Genomic DNA, 8,712 nt, shown 5'->3' with positions numbered 1-8,712 from the left:
CCTCACGGAGGCTTGGTTCCCACACTTGTAATGTGGGGATAATAGAAATTTGTCTCTCAGGGTCATTGTGGAGACTAAGATGATGTATGGAGAAGTCCCGGCACGGCACGGTGCCTGCTTCGAAGCAGACTGTCAACACTTGAGTCTTCTGCAGATCCCTGGTGGAAGGGTGATTACTTGGCAGCATGTTTTTTTCTTTCTGCTCCATGAAATATTTTCCCTATGGATAGTCACCCACCCTTGAGGGCCACAGAAGCAGAGGGTGTAAATGCAGTGGACTGGGCTCCTGCTATGTCCTCAAGGGTAGGTACTCCTGATGACCTGGGGGCCGGGCCTGGGAGTGAGGGCCGAGGAGCTGAGGGGTGTGTGTTGATGTCAGCAGTGAGGGCAGCACCACAGACCTGCTCTCGTGGATGCTTTTATTTGGTCTTAGACTTGAGCCCCTTTTGGTTAGACTTTTTTGGTCAAGTTCTGTACCCCAAAACTGATTTTTTTCATTCTATTTTAGAATATTAATAAGCGCATCATCTGTCCTCAGAATCAGTCCTCCAAATAACCATCCACTGAGAAATGTTTGGAATTAACCCTAACGGCAGATGCTCATGCTTGATGTCTCCAAAATAGGGTGGCAGGAGCCAGCCTTCAAATAGAGATGTAGAGCTGTGTCACTGTTTACCACTAAGTCGGCCCCCCCTGCAATGGTCACACCAATGCCCTCATTCTACACCATGATGCCCAGGGCTTCCCCTTCATCTCTGTAGCAATCAGACTTGCATTTCATCTGGACTTGAAAGTTAGTAATCAGACAAATTGTAGTTCAAACCCAATATTGCTACTTACTGTTACTTTGGGCGAATTATTTATATCACTGATGCTTGGTTTTGGTGTCTGTGAAATGAAGCTAATCATGCTTTTGAAAAGTAGCTTAAAGATCAAATGAGATAATAGAGGTGAAATGACCAGCCCAGTGCCTGGTTTTCTTAATAATTTTGATGAGAAGCCCCCATCATCATCATCAACATCATCATCATCATCATTATCTTTTCACCCAAAATATTTTTGTTTAAGTCAACCCAAAGTGCTGGTAAAGATGTGGAACAACCAAAACTTTCATGCACTGCTGCAAATCACTTTGGACAACTGTTTGGAAATATCTATTAAAGCTAAACATATCCATACCCTATGTGTGACCCAGAAAGCCTACTCCATGTGCCCAAGAGTAATGTGAGCATTGGCTCACCAAAAGATTTGCACTAGGATTTTCACTGCAACGTTGCAGCTATATCCACTGTGGTTAAGAAACTGGACACAACCTAAATATCAACAATAAAATGGGTAAATTACCTTCTTTTTGCCCCCCTTTTGCTAAGTACCATATAATGAAAAAGCAAATTATCTGCTACATGCAACAATGCAATAACATGGGTGTATCTCACAGATGTAATTTTGAGGTAGGGAAGTCAGGTATGAAAGCATATGGGTTGTGTGGTTCTATTCAAATGAAGTTCAAGAACATGGACAAGGTAGTCTATGGTGTGGGCGACCGAGGCAGTGATAATCTTTGCAAGGGTTAGAGCTAAAGTGGACACAAGGTAGGTTTTAGAAAGCAAAGTATATTCTGTTTCTTGGTCTGTGTTCTAATTCTGTGAATGTTGTGGGTTGAAATTGTTTCCCTAAAAACAGATGTGCTGAAGCTCTAACTGCCACTACCTCAGAACGTGACCTTAGTTGGAAATAGGGTCATTCCAGAGGTAATCGAGTTACAATGAGGTCATTAGAGCAAGCTCTTCCCCAATACAACTAGGGTTCTAATATAAAAAGGGAGAATTTGGATGCAGAGAAGTACCCACAGGGGGAAAACTATGTGAACAGGAGGGCAGACAGTGGGGCAATATATCTGTAAGCAAAGGAACACGTAGTATGACCAGCAAACTGCCAGAAGTTAGGGGAAAGGTGTGGGACAGATTGTCCCTCACAGCCTCCAGAAGGAACCAATCCTGCTGCGGTTCTGAGCTCGGACCTCTCATTTCCAGACCTGTGACACCATAGATTCCTGTTGTTTAAGCCACCCATTTATTGTGCTTTGTTGTGATGGTCCTAGCAAACTAATACAGTGGATACATCTATTTTGTGAAAATTCTTTAGGCTGTGAACTTACCATCAGGGCACCTTTTTTGTATGTAAGATACATGCCCCAAATAATACTGAAGTAACATGTGGATGAGCACCTAATTGCACTTCAAAATAGTGAGGTTCTTCATAAGATTTTATTTTATTTTTTTTCTTCATAAGATTTTAAAAGCCTGTTGAAGTAAAAAGGGAAATACTTGATTACATAGAATGTTAAATTCTGTCAAATGATGTCTAACAAGTGAAATTAAGAAGAAAAAAAAAAAAAGCCACCAGCATGTTAGGGGATATATTTGCAGCAATTGTGACAACAAAAGATTTGTATTCCTGGTGAAGAACTTTTGCATACACGTTTTATTTTTTTTTTATTATTATTTTTTGCATACACATTTTAAAGAACTAAAATTATATAGAGAAACTAGATGAAGGATATATATCAATTACACAGGACAAGAAATAAAAATATTTTTAAAAATATTTTATTTATTTATTAGAGAGAGAGTGTGTGTGATGGGGAGAGATGGACAAAGGTGGGGGGGGTGGAGGGAGAAAATCTCAAGTAGATCCCGCGTGAATGTGGAGCCCAACACGGGGCTCGATCTCAACAGCCCCAAGATCATGACCTGAGCCAAAACCAAGAGTCAGACGCTTCACTGACTGAACTACCCAGCCACCCCAGAAATAAAAACATTAATAAATGGAAAATGTTTAATAGAACTAGAATTCTAAGAACTGCCAGCAAAACAAGATAGCATCTTTTACTTGTCAAATTGGCTCTTTTTATTTTTAAACAATAGTATCCAGCGTTGATGAATCTGCTGTGAGACTAACATTCTCATCTACTGGTGAAAAGACTAATAGTAACAAACATACACACGCTTGGAGTATGTCAAGCACTCTGCTAAATACTCAGCTTATGTTGGTAAGTATATCCACAATCTGATATCTTATTTTTCTCTTCACGGCAATCCCATGAGATAAGCATTATTTTCCTTATTTCCAGACAAGGAAGCCATGACTCAGGAAAATGAACTTGTCCAGTGTTATTCAACTAGCACACGTGAAAATAGGACTTGAAGCCTAGACTTCTCCAGTGTCAGATACTGGGATTTATTGCCTCTGAGAAGGTAAACTTGTTGTTCCCTTTCTTGAGAACAATTTGACAATACGTATCCATGCCTAAAAAGATGCATAAACTTTGACCTACTAACTAAATTTGTAGGAATCTGTTCTTGTGCTATAACCAGAAATGTCAACAAAGACTTAACAACAACAACAACAAAAAAAGACTTAACAACGAGGATGTTCATTGTTGTATCGTTTATACCAGTGGAATAAATGGAGAAAACTTATGTGGCCACAAGAGAAGTACACTTAAATAATTTAAGATACATCTATTCAAAATGTGGAATAAATTATAGCTATAAAAATATGTTTCTGGGAAAAAATTTAGAAAGACATGTGCATAAAGCTATTCTTGCAGCACTATTTTTAATAGTGAAAGACTAGAAACCTCCGCTTTATCCCTCTGTAGGGGACTGGCTGACTAAACTATTTCCCTCTATATAATGGTGGCCATTAGCCTTAAAAAGAAATGACGTTTATCTCCAAATAGTTATGCAATGAATTCAGGTGGTATTAGTAGATACAAAAAAGAAATGTGAAGAATTCTGTGCATAGCATGCAAAGTGCTTATCTTAGAATGGGGGATATGTATTTGTTATTTATGTTTTAAAAGCGGAAAAATAAATAATAAACCATAAACAAGGTGACTTATAGAGGAGAGAAGGGAAGACGGAGGAGAAGGCAGAAATGAAGCTAGACTTCTCTGAATATATCTTGTTCTATAACTTGGCTTTGAAACCTTGAAATTACTTTATATAATTATGAAACAAAAATACAAAAGAGACTCCCCCAAAAAAACTGAAAGCAAGATAAAACAATCTGTTTTTCAAGTTGGTGGTAGATGCCCACAGAAAGGACAATTTTAGGTGATTTTGGAACATGATAATATTACTGTAACTCTTTAGTAATGCCCAAAGGGCAAAAATAAGTTAAAAGTTTAACTACTGGGCAGCCCCAGTGGCCCAGCGGTTTAGCGCCACCTTTGGCCCAGGGCCTGATCGTGGAGTCCTGGGATCGAGTCCCACGTCGGGCTCCCTGCATGGAGCCTGCTTCTCTGTGTCTCTGCCTCAATCTCTCTGTCTCTCATGAATAAATAAATAAAAATCTAAAAAAAAAACAAAAAATAAAAGTTTAACTACTTTAGGTAATCATATTGTTAATGCTAGCATTGGTAGTGGTTTATTTTTTTTATTTTTATTTTTTTTTAAATTTTATTTATTTATGATAGGCACACAGTGAGAGAGAGAGAAGCAGAGACATAGGCAGAGGGAGAAGCAGGCTCCATGCACCGGGAGCCTGACGTGGGATTCGATCCCGGGTCTCCAGGATTGCGCCCGGGGCCAAAGGCAGGCGCCAAACCGCTGTGCCACCCAGGGATCCCTGGTAGTGGTTTAAAAGTATGACACCACCTTCAAAAAGTGGAGCCTGATCGCCCCCTCCCCGTGAATGTGAGACAGAGTTAGTGAGTGCTTCTAATGAAAAGTGTGGAAATGATTACGTGGGATTTCTGAAGCCAGATTATCAAAGGAATTGTGGTTTCTCCATCGTTCTCGTGGATCGCTAGCTTCATGCCATGAAGGCATTCCATTAGCCCCCTGGAGAGATCCATACAGAAGGGCACTAATGTCTCCTGCCAGCAGCCAGTGCCAACTTGCCAACCATGAAAGTGGGACCATGGAAGTGGATCCCTCAGCCTTAACCCTGCCTTCAGATAACTGTCGCCCTGGACATATTCCTTACCGCAACGCTATGGGCAAATCCCCACCAGAACTACCCAGCTGAGTTGCTCTCAGGTTCCTGACCTACAGAAACTGTGGGATAATCCATGTTTCATGTTGCTTTAAGCCACTAAGTTTTAGGATAATCTGTCAGGCAGCAATAGATAACTACAGAATTTGTGCTAGCAGGAGGGTGCTGCCTACTAACAAAACCCTAAGTGTAGGAGTGGCTTTGGAATTGGGTGGTGGACAGAAGCTGAAAGTATTCATGAAAGTCTTAAAAGGCCTTGAAAGAACTATGAGTAGAAGCCTAAGCTCAAGAAGGGTTTATTTTGGAGGAGTTTGTGAGTATGGTGTTGTTTGAGTGGGCCACAAGAGTCACAGGAGATCCATGCAGTTTTTAAGAGAAGTAAATTGGCAGAAATGCCACAAGCTTGGATTGAAAGGGAGCAGAATCAGTATAAAATGGTAAGAAGCCTTTGAACTCTGAAGCTGCTGTCTGCGGGAAGCAAGCTGAGAAAACTCCTCTGCAGAAGACCTGGGCTGCCTTTCTCAACAGAGATCATTCACCCTCGATCTAGAGGATGGAATGAAGAGCACAGAGGCTGGGGCTGAGACCTAAGGAGACTCATTTTCAGGCCTAGTTAAGAGTCAGGAGTCCTAGTCAAGGAACTTCCAACATTTTCCCTGATGGTTTTGCTGTGGGTCAGAGGCTCCTATGTGACTCTGTTTTCTTCTATTTTGAAAGTGTGTGTGTGTGTGTGTGTGTGTGTGTGTGTGTATGTGTGTGTGTGTTGGGGGCCATGGGCCATGGTCCATAGTAGTTATCCTATGCTTGTCCCACCTTTGTATGTATTATGTGTTAAGTGTGTGTATGTGTGAGGAGGTGGCCAATAACGTTTCTTTTTTAGTTCATAGGTCTTCGGGCTGCTTCTCCACACCTAGACCTGATTTAGGTGACAAGATTCCAGACTTCAAGCTGATTCTGTAAAAGAATGAATTTCGGGGAGTCTTTGGAAAAGTAAGTGTATTTTACATTTGCAATGTAAACCAGTAAGCCAGCAAGTAGAAAAATATATGCCTGCACATTCTTTGATATTTCCCTTTCAATGGATGGAGATTAGTTGTCCTCCCCTTGAATATGAGCAGACTTGGTGATTCACTTACAATAGCAGAATGCAATAGACAAGACAATGTATGATTTTTGAGGCTAGATCATTGAAAGCATTGCCATCTTGAATACTCACTTTTGAGGAAGCCGGAAATCATGCTGTGAGGACCCTCCAACGGCCCTCTGAGAGCAAAAGAAGTCTTCAGTTAATGTCCACATCAACTTGGTAACCATGTAAGTAGGGCCCCTTGGGAACAGATCTTCCAGCCCCAGTCATGCCTTCAGATGATGACAGCCCTGGCTAACATTTTGTCTGCAATCTCATGAGAGACCCTGACCCTGAGCCATGTAGCCAAGCTGCTTCTGATTTGCTCCTTCATAGATGCTATGACATTTTTAGTGTTTATTGTGGCTTTGCACCATTAAGTTTTGGGGTAATTTGATGTCTGTATGTGCGTGTATCATTGATGAAGCAAATGGATAATTATGCTGGTGTTGTTGAGGTAAGAGAAAGGAGCCACAGGTTTAAGATTGATGAGGTTGAAAAATACTGTAGTCTTGAATTCAAATGGCAATAATTGCAATGGTCTATTTTATGTTGAGGAGCAGACAGAGGGGAAGGAGGAAGAGGAGGAGGAAGAGGAGAGCAAAAGCAAAGTTTCTTAATTCTGTCCACAGAAAAAACTTTGAAAAAATAAGTACATTAAAACCCAGGTTGCGGCTTCTGTATACATTTTCCCACTTAAAAACAAACTAGGTCTTTCTGAAGAAATGTCTAATTCCAGATCTGGAGCAGAAAATGTTGAAGATGAGCCTGGAACATCTTATCACACCAGAAAGGAAGGATGCAATGAAAAAAAAAAATACTAGAAAAAAATGCTAAGGCCTTCTTAAGGATTCAGAAAATAATGCCAAGAGGCCCCTACTAGCTGAAGATGGAACAATTAAAGCATGATTAAGAATAATAACTGTAATGAATTAAAACACATCAAATATGTTTAAATCCCTGCATTCATAGTGATACTAGAAAAACGAATTCGTTTCTTTTGGATCATACTTGGCACTTAATTCATTATTTTGATAACCAGTGAATAAAAGGAATAAATTGGGCATTTATCCTGCCTGTCTTCTATGAATTATACCTAAGTATAATTAGCAAATGAGAAGTTTTTCTTTGTAGAAGTAGTCCAGTTCCCAAATGAAGAAATAATGATAAAATGAGAATATACTTTTTTGAAATTCCTAATGCCGCAATCGATCTGGGCATCAAGTATCACTGCTGACATCACAGAAAGACAGCCAGGTACTGTGTGCCCCCCGGGAGATCTACAGCACTGCTTGCAGAGCGCTCTTGCTAAAGTAACAAACGTGCCTCTGATCGAACTTCTAGATTTAACTACCAACTTTTAGGAAATATAGGGGACAGAGGAACAAGATAAATGACAACATGGGGATCTGACTAGCAAAATCCAGGTTGTAGGAAAAGTGACTGGGTTCTTTAACAGATAACAAATACATTGCAGAGAGAGAGAGAAATTAGGTTTCAATTAAATTTTTTTTCAATTAATTTTTATAACATGCAAAAATGCCCAATGTATACTGAATTAGGAAAATCAGGATGTAAAATTGTATTTATAAAATAAACCTATCTTATTTTTTAAGGAAACATAATAATACAGAAGAAAAAAATATAAAAAATATCAATGTTTGTGGGCAACAAGATTATTGGTAATATTTAAATATTGTTCTATATTTGCCCAATCTGTGTTAAGATACAAATATTATTTTCTAATCACTACATTGTCTCTTTTTTGGAATAAGACAAATAGATAAATTAGTGAAAATATGTCTGCCAGTCAGGAAAAAGTGAATATAATTATAAAGTACTTGTTTTCTCACATGGTGGGCCTGCGATTCTGTCCATTGAGATTCTGTTTTCTGCAAGAACATGGACAAATCCCACTGGATTATAATGTGTCGGTGGGCCTCGCCTCCCTAGTTGTGGGCATATGTGTTACGAGGGGTCCTACGGAAAAGACCCCAATTTGAAGGAATGACCAGCCCTTCTAACTTTGAGATAGTTCTCATAGAACGACGGAGAAGTTCAGTTAGCTCTCAAAGGTCAGAACTAAGGAGGTCAGCAACTAAATACGAAGCCTGACTTCTGGTGGATGATAACCAGGAATAGGAAACCCACAGCTCCGACATAGCTCAGGTTGGGTACAGATGGTCCAAAGGCAACAAGTTTATTCTGTAATGTTGCCAAGGCAACAGCAGCTGCTTCTGTCGTTGCAGAGGGTGGGGGAGGGGGGAAAACAGTAGAAATGAAGAAGCAGAATGATTCTGTAAATCTTTCCCAGGAAAACAGGAAAGAATGCTATAAAATATTGAATATTTTCTGGGTGAACATACCTTCGTGACGTGCGAGGTGTCATCAGGGAAAGGCAAGTGGTGTTTTTCACATTCTCCTCTGCCTAGACCCAACTAGGAGTCCAGTGCCTGTTGTCATCTTGTCATTCTCCCTTCCATGACTCCAAGCAGTGGCAGGCAGGGCTTTCTTACAGCTCTATCCCCTTGAGTGTGAAAACACATTGACGTTTTCTTGTGACAGTTACCGCAGCATCTATT

Source organism: Vulpes vulpes, chromosome 6 (assembly GCF_048418805.1).
Source record: "Vulpes vulpes isolate BD-2025 chromosome 6, VulVul3, whole genome shotgun sequence".
Lineage (NCBI taxonomy): Eukaryota > Metazoa > Chordata > Mammalia > Carnivora > Canidae > Vulpes > Vulpes vulpes.
The sequence above is the reverse complement of the archived record's forward strand: the minus strand, read 5'-3'. Positions refer to the sequence as shown.